Source organism: Coenobita brevimanus, chromosome 43 (assembly GCF_032717465.1).
Source record: "Coenobita brevimanus isolate Jiangsu-jjx chromosome 43, ASM3271746v2, whole genome shotgun sequence".
NCBI classification, from domain to species: Eukaryota; Metazoa; Arthropoda; class Malacostraca; order Decapoda; family Coenobitidae; genus Coenobita; species Coenobita brevimanus.
Window position 1 is genome coordinate 12,604,893 of NC_136996.1, and position 15,316 is coordinate 12,620,208.

Sequence of the window (15,316 nt, forward strand, 5' to 3'; positions counted from 1 at the left end):
CCCCATGCAAAGGGCCCTGTGACCTTTACCCCCTACTAAACCTCATGTGGAAAGAGGTAAAGGGCTGACAATTGAAAGAGAGTGACTATGATCTTTCTCTTGAATAAAACAGTGCAAGTGGAATTGTAAATAATGTGTAAATAATGTGTTAACAGCAAGTGAAAGCAATGAATGTACATATACATGAACAGTGGAAAATAGTTTTATAATTTACTTCAAGTGACAGTGCATAACACAGTGTAAATAAAATAGAAATGTAAATAATGTAAATAAAATAGAGAACGTGAATAGAAATGTAAATGGGCAGTATTATAAGAATACGAGCATATATACTAGGAGTAATGAAAGTGAAAGTTTCACTCTAGCATGTATGAATACTATGAGTTATGAGAGTGAAGATGAAAGTGACATTCACTCTCAATGCTAGTATACAGGATGAGAAAGTGAATGCTACATATTTTACTGAAAGAAATTGAATGCCTACAGTGATAATAAACTACTATTACTGAAGGAAACTTATAGATAAAGATTGTAGATATATATAAGTGTTATATAGTAACAGAAATATAAACTGTGAGTGTTTTTATGAATAATAAATGACAACACCAGCGGCGAACTAGCGCAAGTGGGAAGGTCATACGCCCTTGTAATTTTCATTGGTTTCACATTGTTTCTTTTTTTGGAATATGGATTCCAAACTATTTGAGAATCATAGAATAGTGTTTCTAGTGATAATATCAGGTTGTGGTAATCATATTACGGGTTGTCGGGAAGTGTAAAGTGGAGACTTCGTTACCCAACTTCAGAGGTCTCCACAAGTCCTACGGTACTCGACAAAGGCTCAACAAACACCCCAGGAGAAAGCTGAAGGTATGTGCCATAAGCATATGTGATTTTAATATTCTAGGACTAATAACTGATTTTTGGCAAATAATTTTAGAGAGTCTGTCGGAGCGTGAATATCCCCGCGGGTGCCGCAAGAAAAAGCAAAACAAGCCTGCGGTTAAAGGGTTAAACAAGGTAGTACAGCCAGGTAAGTCTTCATCCTTTTGTTGGTCAGGTGTAGCATCAGGATCAGTAAATGAGGCAGTACAGCCAGGTAAGTCATCCTTTTGTTGGTCAGGTGTGGCATCAGGATCAGTAGTCAAGGTAGTACAACCAGGTAAGTTTTCCTTTTGTTGGTCAGGTATGGGTGTAGCATCAACCGACGAGGTACTGCTATGCAGCAAGTCTTTTTCTCTTTTTAGTACTATAACAGAAAAGTTAGAACCTTTTTCCAATATACAATAACATTTTTGCTAATACAAAGCCTCACTGGTCAATGTATGATCACTCCTTTTGCTTATATGATTGCTGATGCACTAGCTTACAGTTGTATGTTTGTTCAAAGATGGTCTTTGAACTCATTGCTGTCAGGTGTTTGTGTCAGTGATGGAACAGAAGTGTAGAGTTGAAGCTGAAGCAGCAAGTAAAGTGTAGTGAAGTGAAATAACTATCAGTTAAATGAGTTGGAAACTTGATTTGCAGACTCTTGGGTGAATCATGTTATATATAAATAACTCGATATACAGTAAATCGTTATGTAACAGATTTTTTCAGATGCATCCTTGTCATAAAACAAGGGTACATAACGGCCATACCACGTTGAGTACACCGCTTCCCGTCTGATCAGCGAAGTTAAGCAACGTTGGGTCTGGTTAGTACTTGGATGGGTGACCGCCTGGGAACACCAGATGCTGTTGGCATCCCTACGTGTCAAGTGGGGTTGGTGGAGGATTAGTGCCCCTCCCTGTAAAACAGTTAACTCTAAGCCCTTGGCCGCCGCGTTTGGGATACATGGCATCTGGCAATGAATGAATGAATGAATTTTGTCAAAAAATGAAGTAAGTTTTCTTAATTATTTAAGTTCAATAGAAAACTGTTGTTGTTTTTGTTTTTTGGCTTTGCATTCAGCAGCTCCACTTAAACCTCTGCAAGTTATTAATTTAATAACTGAAACTGACAGGTCGAAATGCAGAACAGAATACGATTAATATCATTGATTCACCAATTTCACGTGAAGGTAGACTAGGAGATATCTGCACAATAGTTCCCCAAATTCATGTTATTCCATAACTCTAACGTCTAAAGCATCTAGTCACAGCACACAGTAAACTCATGTAAAGGTATAAAATCCAAAGATAAATGTGAGTCAGTAGGTGTCACACCAAACAGTTCTCATAGAAGTTACACTACACAGTACACACCCAAGTGGGTAGCCTATATACACAGCGATTGAATGTGAACACAATGGAACCGAACGAGTGACTGTTGACGGAGCATATTTTTGCTCCGAGGTGGGGGAGGGGAGGGGTGCATGTATTAGCATTTATATTTAGACAAAAAGATAGCCCAGATGTAAAAATACCAGCATACCGTATATATTTATTTGTCCATCTATCTATCTATCTATTGCCAGACACCATAATCCCGTAAAGGGTGCCCATTTGACACTGAGTTAGTTGTTTTACAGGGAGGGGCACCAACCCTCCACCAACCCACTTGTTGACACGTAGGGAGCACGTATGGTTTGGTTATATGGTTACCACCCAGCATTGTAAATGGTTTCTTGGCTTACAGGAAACCATTTGGCTTGTCACTCAGTGTAAAGCCACCTGTAAAGGAAAGAAAAGGAATAAGAAGTGACAGGAAAGATAGGAGAAATAGAAAGAGAGGAGGGCAGGCACAGAAAAAGAATGATAAAAGCTAAGGAAGTAGGGAGCACTACATCAAGTGAGTGGATGATGGTCGCCACCACCTACCACAATATATTTATTTGTACTATTAATAATATAAAATAATAATTAAAATTTGTCCTTATACATTAAAGTACTAAACATTCACTATTTATGCTGTAGCAGAATGGGCTGCAAGTGTTACATTACTATTATTATTATTATTATTATTATTACAATTATTTGCATTTTGCAAGCTAAAGGCCCCTCAGCCTGGGCTCCCCAGGCACTATTCATAATACAGCCCTGGTTCACAGTGAACGAATTCACAGTGAACAAGCTCATTTGCCACCCATAAACTTGATCACTGTGCGAGGCCACTGATTATGTGAGCAGGAGGAGGGAGGTGAAGAGATTGGTGAAGGAGAGTAAGAAGAAAGTGGATGAAGAGTTTGGGAGGAATCTGAGTGTGAAATGGAGGGAGAGTAAGAAACTGTTTTGGAAGGAGGTAAAGAAAGTAAGACAGTGTGAAAGGGGAAATAGTAGGGGAGTGAAAGATGGGAATAACAGATTGTTGGTGGAGAAGAAAGAGAAAATGAGGAGATGGAAGGAGCACTTTGAGGATTTGTTGAATGTAGAGAGTGAGAGCAGTGCGAGTATAATTGGTTGAGAATGACTGGGAGAAGAGATGAGAGGAAGAGATCAGTTGGACGGAAGTAGTTGAAGCAATGAAGAAGATCAAGATGGGAAAGGCTCCAGGAATTGATGGAGTGTGTGGTGACATGCTGAAGTATGGGGGTGAGATTGCTGTGGAGTGGATATGGAAGTTGCGTAGACTGGCTTGGGAAGAGAGAAGGGTTCCAGAGGAATCAGGTATAACTGTTCCTTTATACAAACGAATATGGGAGAGTGAAGTATGTGGTAACCACAGGGATATTTGCCTTCTTAGTGTGATTGGAAAAATATATGGCAGAATACTTATTGATAGGGTTAGGCATATAACAGAGGAACTAGTTGGAGAAGAACAAGGGGGATTTAGGAAGGGAAAAGGGTGTGTAGATGAGATATTTGTTCTACGATGTTTAGTGGAGAAGTATACAGAGAAGGGAAAGAAAGTGTATGCTGCCTTCATGGACTTGGAGAAAGCATATGACAGAGTAGATAGGCAACGTACGTGGAAGGTATTAAAAATATATGGAGTGGATGGAAACTGTTAAGTGCTGTGAAGAGTACGTATGAGGGAGCTAAGGCTACGGTGTGAGTGGATGGTGAGCTGCATTCTTTGATCTCAATGTGGGACTGAAACAGGGGCTATGTGTGATATCTCCATGGCTGTTAAATATATATATATGGATGGGGTTGTAAATGAGGTGCACGGTAGGGCAGTGGAGGTGGGGGTGGCTCTAATGAATGAAGGTGAGGTATGGAAGATTCTGATGTTGCTGTATGTTCATGATACAGTATTGCTGGGTGAAGATGAATGGGAGTTGCAATGTTTGGTGAATGACTTTGGGAGAGTGTGTAAGAAGAAGAATCTGAAAGATAATATAAACAAGAGTAAAGTTATGGTGTTTGAGAGGAATGAAGTCACAGAATGCACAGTGAGGTTGGATGGTGAGGATATGGAAAATGTAAGTGCATTCAAGTACTTGGGTAGTGTGATGATTAAGGATGGAACTTTGGGGGATGAAGTGCTTGAGAGGGTATGGCAGGGAAGAAAGGTTGTTGGTTCACTGAAAGAGGTGATAAGAAATAGGGAGGTGAGTATGGAAGTTAAGAAGTCACTGCAAGACAGTATTGTGATCCCTACCCTGAAGTATGGAAGCAAGGCATGGACCTTGCTAGAGGGGAACAAGTCAAGTGTGAGAGCAGTGGAAATGAGTTACCTAAGAGGAGCATGTGGAGTGACATGGAGGGACAGGTTGATGAATGAAGAAGTGAAAGAACGTGGGGTGGATGTGGATGTGACTGAGAAAATTAAGAGAAATACACTGAGGTGGTTTGGACATGCAGAGAGACTTGAGAATGAAAGACTGACTAAGAGGATGTGTGTTGGTGAAGTGGAGGGAGGGAGAGGGAGGGGGAGACTGAGGACGAGGTGGAGGGATGGAGCTGAGAGGAATATGAAGGAGGGAAGAGTGAGTTGGGGGGAGGGTAGTCAAATGATGGGTGACAGAGCGACTTGGAAGCGTATTGTCTGCAGCCACCCTTTGCAGGATTAAGGCATCGGGCTATAGATAGATAGACGGAAGAATCATTTAGGCGGTGTTACATGAGATGTTTTGGCTATGTGTTTTTTTCATTCATTGCCAGACGCCATGTATCCCAGATAGGGTGGCCAAGGGCTTAGAGTTAATTGTTTTACAGGGAGGGGCACTAATCCTCCACCAACCCCACTTGACGTGATTTGTGCAAAGTCTTGGGAATTTTATTGTCAAATCCGTTGCGGCGCGACTGTATAACATTTTAAAATACAGTAATCACTCCAATATCCGACGTAATAGAGCCATTGGTAGGTCTGGTTATTGGTTTTGTCCGGATATTGGGCCCCAGCTTATGGACTTGTACTTATGTACCCTAACTCAGAGAAACACCTATACAACTCCCTCTGGACATGCATAGCACCTATTTAAGACCCAAATCACACCAATAAGGCACATAAATGACTGAAATAAATGCAAAAGAAACATAAAATGAGGGTTTAGAAGTATGTTCATACATTAATAAACATTCTGGTACTTATGGACCCTAACCTAGCCTAACTCAGAAAAACACATTCCTATAGCACATGCATAGCTACAAACACCCTATTCACACCAATAAAGGACATTAAAGAGTGAAATGAGGTAAGTATAGTATGGAAAAAAGTACAGTATGAAACATTCTAGTAAGTATAGTATGGAAAAAAGTACAGTATGAAACATTCTGGCTATTTACAGCAAGTCCATGGCCACCTCGATGAATAACCACCTCCTCTCGGACTCTGACAGTAAGAACGATTTCCTGAAGCACTTGCAGTACACTCTTCCTGAAGTCTTGCACTGAACTCAGTCAATAACACACAGAAGTCCGTTCTCTTCACAGTGTTCACTTTTGTCCAAATAATGCTCCATTGTAACTTAGTGTTGCACTTTAACTTTTCCCAATTTTTTTCCATTTTCCAAAGCCAAAACAAAGAAGTTTATTTACGTTAAATTTCTTTTCCATTGAGTCTTTTCTCTCAACTTGAAAACCTTAACACAACACACCGTTTTTTTCACTGCACAACACTCAAAATTCCCGTGTGGTCTAGTGGAGAAGTTCTTGCTGTTTATTCACTGTCAGAGTCCGAGAGTATCACTGGCAGGCGACCTAGGGGTGCATGCTGGGTCGTGGTGATGGCGTACCCACTGTAGAGGACTCTGAAGAAAGCCGCAAACTCACGTCGAGCGGTGACTCCACCTTGGCTGATGTGCTGGGCTGTGGCTCGGAGCATGAGGGCCTGTCTTGGGGAGGCAACGGAGTGGAGCCAGGGCTGGGCACAGCAGGGGTCACGGGCCTGAAAAAACTGTCAATCGTTGACTGACGCAAGGAACGACGATTCTGACGATTGATGATGCGCTGCCTGAAAGCACGCACTTTCTCCACGAGTCCCAAGGGCCCCATCTCCCTGTCGCAGTCCGGGTGTTCCAGGTAGTCTAGGACAAACTCTAGATGTTCCCGGAGTGCGCTCAGCTTGGGGATGGCTGGAGTAGTGTCCTGCTGAGAGGAGTCCGCATCATCGTCGCCTTTGTCGTCGGAATCTTCAAGTTCGGTACTGACACCATCAACCGAAGACGCGATCTCGATATCAGACAACGTCTGATACCCAGGATCGCCCTCGTCGTTGTCCAACCACTCACGAACATCGTCCACATCAACATCGTCGCCGTGCGTACGTAGCCGTGCATGGAAGTCATCCACGTCAAACCCCAGAAAATCATACTCCACATCCGTTCCTAGAAGCAGACGAGACCAACCATTTTCAGGAGTTTTCACAGGGACTTCCTTCCATCCGCTAGCCCAGTTGTACAGCGCAGACTTGATGTTGTAGCGGCGAAGGTTTTCCAAAGTCCGCTTGCCTCGTGTGTCCCGTCCTTCCCTGCGCTCGTCCTCGTCCTCGAGAACAACCATCACCTTGTCCAGGAACTTCCGACGGTATAGGCGCTTTGTTGCCACGATCACTCCTTGGTCCATGGGTTGAATGAGAGCAGTCGTATTAGGTGGCAGAAACATGCACCTAATACGGCCATTCTCAGCAACCAAGTCCTTGTCGCACGGGTGGGCAGGTGCATTGTCGAGCAGAAGTAGAGCCTTTACCTGGTCGCGAGGGATTCCCAGTGTCTTCGTCTGGTAATGGATGACCTCCTTGACGAAGTGACGGTGAAACCAGTCTTTGAAAATCACAGCTGTGAACCATGCTTTCAAAGAATGGTACCAGACAACAGGAAGGACATCCATCACCCCACGAAGGCACCGAGGCTGCTTTGCACGGCCAACAACAATGGGCTTAAGCCGGTGCATGCCGTTAGCACTGGCACAACACAAAGCAGATATCCGTTCCTCGGAAAGCTTGCGGCCAGGTACACGCTTCTCCGTCTCCTCGGCTAGAGTGTTCGTTGGCAGCAAGCGATAGAATAGGCCAGTTTTGTCAGCATTGTAGACTTGACCGAGAGTTAGGCCCTCCCTGTCGATCAAGCCTTTCGCCTTGTGCCGAAACTCGTCAACTCCATCCTCGTTAGTGTCCAATGCTTCGCCATGTGCTTTACGGTTAGGAAGGCCATGTCGCAACTTGAACGCGAAGAGCCAACCCTCGGATGCCTTGAAGTCTAGGGCGTCGTGAAGCCTTGCAAACTTCTCAGCAGCAGCCTTCAGCTCTGTTGCACGTACCATCACACCAGCTGCACGTTGCTGTCGATACCAAATCAACGTGGATCGGTCGATTTCTGCAAACTTGGGGGTAAACATAACCTTCCTTTCCACATTGCGTTTGCTTCTCGACGAGAAGTCAGCCGTGTACTGCATGAGTTTGTCTCGGGAATGTTTGATATCGAACAAAGTCGACCGGGCCAGGTTGTACTCGCGGAGAATGCGGGAAGAAGACCAACCCGCATCAACTTTCTCCAATATCTCCCTCTTCTTTTCCAGAGTCAACACCACTCTCTTCCTTTTCTCAGGTGGCGGGGCCATCATCACACACACTAAAAGGAGGCCCAAGAGCAGCAGGAGGCCCTGCAGCAGGTAGGGCACCACCACAAAAGCGAACACGTGGGCAGCCATTGCGAAGAGCGTACGTCCAATCGCGGTTAGAGACAGGCGGGAAGTGGGGAGGATGCAGCGGCGCTCTATCGGACATCGGAGGAATGATGCACCAAAACAATGCTCTCCCGCGGCGCGCGCGGCAAGTTCAAATTACGGACGGGAAAAAATCGTTTTTTTTTTTTTTTAATTTTTTGGGGTTTTCGGACCATTTTGGGAATGTTGGATCCCAGGACGATTAGGTCCGGGTAGTGGGGATGTTCGGTTATTGGGCGTCCAGATATTAGAGTGATTACTGTATCACAAAATCACATAATATTTATGAATCTCAGGCAAGCTAAATAAAGATAAAGAAATAGGAATAATCCAGAGTTGAAATTTTTATCCAATATAACATCAGTTCCTGTCAGTTCACTGAATCAATACCAAATCAGTTCAACCCACTTGAAATTTTACTTTCTTTAATTTCAGTTCACCCATTTTCCAATTACACGTAATTCCAATTCACTTGATAAGTAAACCCGATTGTCCCCGATGGTTACACCCACACATACACACTACTGTGTATGAATGGTCTGCACCATGTGCATATAAGAATGGGCTACCTTATGTTAAACAGTAGATCTAATAAGCATAGTGGATAAGCAGACTCATGTAGATCACAGGAACTGTTCGTTCAAGCGACCGCCCAGATGGCCAGCCTCCCACCACTGTATCCATTCTTGCTACGTTTACATCACCGGATCAAAACAAAAGCGCACTGACAAGCGCGGATAATATAAAAATACAAACATTAAGAAACTATTATTGTTAATCAATATTTAACACATTCCCTATCATTAAAAAAAAAAAAAAAAAAAAAAAAAGGAAAATATGTAAATATTATGTACATACACTGGTACATATTTGCCTACAACAAATCTCTTGATACAGCTTGTATCAAAGGCTTAACACTGGCTCCTCTCTTGGTCAAACTATCTGAAATTTGAGAACTAGATTCTAACCAATTCATACACATTTCTTCTTGGGGAATCATTTGTTTGATTATGGCCAAATTTATTCTCAACCTCTTCCCTGCCACATTTTTTGTGGAATGTACATTGTCATACAGTGATTTGTTGTCAACATTACAAATTACTGGAAACTTATTCACAAGGCTCTCATTATACAAAATAACTGAAAGTATTTGACCAAGATAGTTGCTTGCATCAACAGCTTCCCTAGCAGCAAGAGTCTCTGCTGCTAATGAGCTTTTCACCACTCTCTTGATTTGTTTGGACTCCCATGATAAGACACAGGTTCTCCCATTTTCTCCCACAAAAAATACTATGTGACCCCCTGCACTAGATGACCTAACAGGTATGTCTGCATGAGAGGCATCACTATATGTTACAAGTTTACATTTCTTCAAGTTGCCTAAAGCTGGAAAAAGTAAGTTGCAATCTTCATTATTCAGTTTCTTAACACACTTATTAGCTTTCACCTTCAACTTCAGGATGCTTCATATTACAACTAAGGTCTAGGACATCATAGTTAATATCAGGTCTGGTCTGATTATTCATCCAACCAATTTTACCTATCAGGCTTCTTAGTTCCTCTATTTCAGTCATTTAAACTGTCATTCCTGTTGTCACCTTTAGCTGTAATAGGCTTTACTTCATTCATATAAGCCTTCTGGTCAAGAGAAATGCCCTGTTCACTTTGTTTTAAGTCTAGTCCAATGTATCTGAAAGCCTTCACTGACTGCTGTCCCGTCTTGAACCTTTCCTTGATTCTGTTGATTACAACATTCTCAAACAATTGTGTTCCTCCCCAGATAAAATCAGCCACATGTATAAGTAGAAGACCTGATAGTTTATTGTTATCACACCAGTAAAAACCTGCAAGGTCAGCCCTGACTTGAACACAACCCAGAGTGTGAAGCAACTTTCTTACAGAAAAATACCACTCTCTCAAGGCATCATTCAGACCATAAACACATTTCTTTAATTTCCACAAAATCTGGCCTGATGAGTCTACTTCTTTAGGTGGTTTTAAATAAACCTCGCGATGGAAATCTTCACTCTGCAAAAAAGCTGCCGTCACATCAATGGAATTACATTGCCATTGATTAGATGCCATAATTGCTAAGAATATCCTTAGAACCTCTTTACTAACGGTGGGAGAATCAGTTCTAATGCACCCAAAATCTTCAAATCCACTTGCAACTAACCTGACTTCAGTTACAGGTTTACCATGACAGTCTTGTTTTTCAGTACACACCCACCTTACAGACACACTACTTTGTCCTGTGTTAGGAACTTCTTCATAAACATCATAATTTTTCCAGTTTTCTAATTCTCTCTCCTTGCCCTCTGCGATTCTTCTCTCATTACAGTCATTAGAAGTTATCATACACTCTCTTTCACTCAAAGCCTCCTTTTGGACAATATCAGCATCACATGGTATAGAGGTCCAGCCATCTACTGTCCTAGACCAATCTAGAGAATAAGGAGCACCATCATCATCATCAGGTTGAAAGGTAAACCAGCACTTCTTATCAGTTGACCTTTTTCTTGCATAACTTATTACAGTCTGTGACTTCCACTACGAAGAACCAGTGGGTAGGTAAGTCACTCTTTCACCAGATTTAGGTAAGGATATTCGGTTTCTCTCTATCATTCCTTCACTATTGGTATCGGATTCATTTGTACCACTTTTTAGATCTAAATTTCTTTCATCACATTCAGCCTCACTTTCATCATTCACATAATCTATGCCTACATCCCCATTAGGTTTGGCATTAGTTACATTTTTTACTCAGTTTATCTGCATCTACATCTTCATTTACTATATTGTCATCACAAATCATGTCGTCACTTTCAATCACTTTTGAAGTATGAACCCTAAGCAAGGAGTTGCCATGCATAATGGATACTACTTTACTATTTTGGCCTATGACAACACCAGGGTCCTTCCACTCATTGTCCTCATCTCTCTTATAGAAAATATCTTTCCTGATGATCCTACCTGATATCTTAGTGCACGTTTACTTTTTCAGAAGTATCGAACATCACAAATGCTCTTCTGGCAGAGTGCAAAGCATTTAAATGTTTCCCAAAAGTGATACTGATTGTTGTACCTTCTAGAGCTGGTGGATCATCATCTAATACACATGGCAGCTTTGGGTTTCTACCATATACTAACTGATAAGGACTGAAACCATTACACATTTGTAAATGATTCTTGGCATGGATAGCCCAGGAAAAGGCTGTAGCTAAATCACAATCAGGCTCATCTGCTATGATTTTCCCTACCATATCATCAACTACTGTATGATTCCTTTCACACAGCCCATTATTAAAAAGAAATGTAACCTGCAGTATTTACTACTTTAATATTATGGTTCTCACAAATATCTTTGAACTCTTGATATGCAAATTACCCACCATTGTCTGTCAAAAATTTCTGGGGACAGCCTAAACCAGTCCCAATCCACAACCTTATAACTTCATCAATAATGGTCTTCTTACCTTTACAGTACAGAACACCTGCCTTACTAAACCTTGTGGCAACATCAATATGGTGCAAAAAATAAATCTGGCCTTTCTTCCACTCCTTCAAATCCATTGCTACAAATTCATTAAAATCCCGAGCAAAGGGTAGACTTGCTACTGGGTTTGATGGAGTTCTTTTATATTTCTTACAAATATCAAAATAATGTCTACTAAATTTAAATACTTCTCATCTTGAATACCAGCACCATTCAAATGAAGTTTTAACCTTCTAGCAGTTGGGTGACCAAACTGGTGGTGCAGTTTCTTTGCATTCTTCCATTTGTTCTCTGCTGTGTCAACTTTTTCTGTCATCATGACACAAGGTGTACAATTCAACTTCACATTTTTTCCAAAAATCTCAGCAGAGTTATTACCAAAATTTAACTTGATTTTTGCTTTCATCATGGATGGCTTTTCCAACAGCAAAGGAATGTCTTTATCAACAACACCTGATAAAATATTAACATTCTTACCAGCAATTGTGCATGGAAACTGAATCTTCTTGAGTGAAGTTACTTTCTCTCCATCACCAAATTTAAATACTGTACTACTGCTAAATTCTTTGACTTTCTTTAAACTGTTCTCATTTAGCGAGCTTAAATAACAATCTATCCAGTCTTCACCACATACAGTAGAGGTACAAGCAGAGTCAAGAACCGCACAACTGAAAGATTCAATTACCAAAGCTCTCATTTTATCATCTTTCATACCGTCATCCACTACGAACACAATATCTTCCACATCCTCTCCGCATTCACCCTCAGTTACATTTACATGTCTTGATTGTTTCCTATCTTGAGCAAGTTTCTTTCTGTGAGGACAACTGGAGGCATAGTGCATAAATGAATCACAAATTCTACACCTTGTGGGATTATCATCTCTACCTAGAGGAATACTTCTCCTAGGCCCTACAGCTGCAGCATTATCTTGCCTCGTTTGATGACTGAGGTTTATAAAAACTACTGGTACCAGCACTTTGTGACACAACATTTCCAATTTTCTTAGGTTCCCAAGATATATGTGAATTCCTCACAGCATTTACATCTTCTGCCATTTCTACTGGTTCAGGCTTAATACTAATCTTTGTCACCTCTATGCAGATTTTAGATGTAGGTGCCATTTCCTTACCAAAATATTTCTTCAGGCCAAATTTCATTTGAAACAACACATCATTTTTCTTCTCAAAGTCAACAGCTGTCAAGACAATTTTCCTGTCATTAGAATTTAAACCTGCACTGTACAAAAGCTGCATTGCGAGAGCAACCTCTGGTATTAAAATTTTCTGTCTCTTAAGTTGGCAACCTCTGGTATTAAAATTTTCTGTCTCTTAAGTTGGCTAACTTTTCTGTCAAATTCTGTTACATAAGCAGATATATCTCGGCAAGAGTTCCTGGAAAATCCTACAAAATCAGATTAGGCCTCGCATACAGCACCTAGGTCATCTTTTTGGTAACTTTTATCTAATGCCTTTAGAATTTGTTCAACACCTGTGTCACTATTTATGTCAACTTCTTTATTCTGTATGGCAAGTCTTACTTTTTCTCTGGCTCCAGAGGGGTCACCTATGGGAAGCGCCATCATAACCACGTGCCCCCTCCTCTTCTTTGGGGTATTGGTCCACTCATCCTACAACTCCACCTCGAATTTCCAGTCCATCCATCCATCCATTGCCAGACGCCATGTATCTCAAACGGGGTGGTCAAGGGCTTAGAGTTAATTGTTTTACAGGGAGGGGCACTAATCCTCCACCAACCCCACTTGACACGTAGGCATGCCAACAGCATCTGGTGTTCCCAGGCGGTCACCCATCCAAGTACTAACCAGACCAAACGTTGCTTAACTTCGCTGATCGGACGGGAAGCGGTGTACATTGCAGGATAATACATTCGAATCCCAAATTGGAAGATCCCTTACTTCTGTCTCTTTGTCACTGGAAGCCATGACACTCAGCTCTGATGAACTTTGAAAATTCGAAAACATAACTTTGCAGCGACGCCGTCTCACTATTCATCACCCAGACTCCTAGTCCAGTCATTACTCGCTGACAGGTTACAAGGGTTAATCGACTCTATGCTCACAACTACGCTCTATTACCATTGTTAAACAGTAGATCTAGTAAGTAGAGAGGATAAGCAGACTCATGTAGATCACAGGAACTGTTCATTCAAGCGACCGCTCAGACGGCCAGCCTCTCGCCGCCATATCCATTCTTGCTATGTTTACATCACTGGATCAAAACAAAAGTGCACTGACAAGCAGGGCTCTCACAAGAGGAGTAATTCCCTAGACTTGGGCTGAAAAATCCCTAGATTGGAAAAAAAGTCCCCAGATTAAAATTACATATTTAATTGTACTTATAAATAAGAAAATCATATTTTTTTGAAATCATAAGACGAAATGGGTGGTTTATACTTATGAGATTTATTTTTCATTATACAATTTTTTTTTGGTTTACATAGCTTTGGTATAAGTAAAAGAAAATAAAGCATTGTTTTCTGACCAGAGTGAATTCACTATGAACTAAAAAAGAGATAAAGTAAAATGAAACCCTGTTTTCTGACTACCGGTAGAGTCAATACTCAATCAGGCTTTGGTATACCATAAACTAATGAAATATACTCCTGAGTGATTTCAGAGTTATGACATGAGTAACTAAAGAGTACAGTACACTTCCAAAGTATATATATATATATATATATGTGCTTTGTCCGCATTTCATAATTTTGCTTTTCCGCAAAATTGGACTAATATATAGAACTAATGTTTTTTATGATTGTCTTTTTTCATTAGCTAATCACTAAGAATACTATGCAACTGCATTATTATTATTATTATTTCTGGGTAAGATTTTAGTATATTTCGTAAGCAATTCCTTGTGGCACTAGCTTGTCAGTAGAAAAAATAAAACACTTCCGTACAAATTTAATAGAAACCCCCCTACCCCCTGGGGGTAGGGGGGTTTCAAGAATACTCCCCCAGTATCCCTGCTTGTCGTACGAGGCGACTAAAAGGGTTGGTGGTGGGTTAGTGCCCCACCCCGTAAAAAGAACTAACTAAAAAAGCAAATAAAGCGCCTCGGACTCGGACGGACCATTCGTTGACGACTAAGGAACGGACAAAGGACATTCTGAGAGTAGGAACGTGGAATGTGAGAGGAGTGAATGATGAAGTGAAAGAGAGAGAGATTGTCCAGGTGCTTGAGGATGCAAAAGTGGATATATGTGGATTGACTGAAACTAAATGGAAATGTGAAAGGATGAGAGAATGGGAATACGGTGTAGGTATATGTGCGGGAGTCAGTGAGAATGAGAGGGCAAGAGAGGGAGTATGTCTGATGATAAGCAAGAAGTGGAAGGAGAATATAAGAGAGTATGGAACAGTGGGTGCAAGGATTGCATGGGTGAGGATGAAAGTAGGTATACAAGCATGGGCGATTGTATGTGTGTATGCTCCAACAGAGGATCGAGTGGCAAGAGTGAAAGATGAGTTTTGGGCGAGAGTAGAAGAATGTATGGACAAGTTTGAGAGGAGCGAGAGAGTGCTGTTGATTGGAGACATGAATGGCAAAGTCGGGAATGTACGAGTGGATGGAGTGGTTGGTCAGTGGGGTGTGCCAGCGGAAGTAGATGGGAATGGTAGTGCTTTGGTGGACATCTGTGCTGGTAAGGGGTTGGCAATAGCCAACACCTACTTTCGTCATAAGATGATCCACCGGTATACATGGAGAGTAATGAGGAGGATGGATGGTGAACTTGTTGAACGAAAGGCAATGATAGACTACGTGTGTGT

General features: G+C 41.5%; 1 non-coding gene across 1 annotated transcript; it reads left to right on the forward strand.

Annotated features, from left to right (window-relative positions):
* The first annotated feature begins 1,626 nt into the window (after positions 1 to 1,626).
* On the forward strand, positions 1,627 to 1,745 carry LOC145397915 (5S ribosomal RNA). The gene has a single exon (XR_013897051.1). It is a non-coding gene; the product is annotated as a 5S ribosomal RNA (ribosomal RNA).
* The last annotated feature ends 13,571 nt before the right edge of the window (positions 1,746 to 15,316 follow it).